The sequence below is a fragment of the Macaca mulatta genome, chromosome 16 (assembly GCF_049350105.2).
Source record: "Macaca mulatta isolate MMU2019108-1 chromosome 16, T2T-MMU8v2.0, whole genome shotgun sequence".
In the NCBI taxonomy this organism is placed as follows: Eukaryota; Metazoa; Chordata; class Mammalia; order Primates; family Cercopithecidae; genus Macaca; species Macaca mulatta.
In genome coordinates this window covers 9,160,140-9,160,535 of record NC_133421.1, presented here as the reverse complement: position 1 = coordinate 9,160,535, position 396 = coordinate 9,160,140, and positions in this window count along the sequence as shown.

Genomic DNA, 396 nt, shown 5'->3' with positions numbered 1-396 from the left:
CCTGTGTGTCTGAGGAGTGAATGCCAGTGCAGGCTACCAGGGTCAGCAGGTGCAGGGGTGAGTGACGAGGTGCTGGGAAGCAGCAACCTGAGTGTGCAAGGAGTGTGGGCTGGGGGGCCCAGGGCCCGGGTTCCGGGAGGGGAACAAAGGCTGGAGACTGGGTCAGTCTGCGGGCTGCATGACAACAAGGGAGGGGGGTGGCTCCATTCATAACTCAGGAACCAACTGTCCCTCCTCCCCTCCGGCCACGGCTGGCACAAGGTTCTCTCCCTCCCCTGCTTCTAGGATTGGACTACCTCCCCCCTCGGCAGCCTCTCACCAAGGATTACGGGATTTAAATGTCTGATTTAGCAAGCCTGAGCCTCCAGGGTGGCCATCTGCTCCACTAGAAAGTGG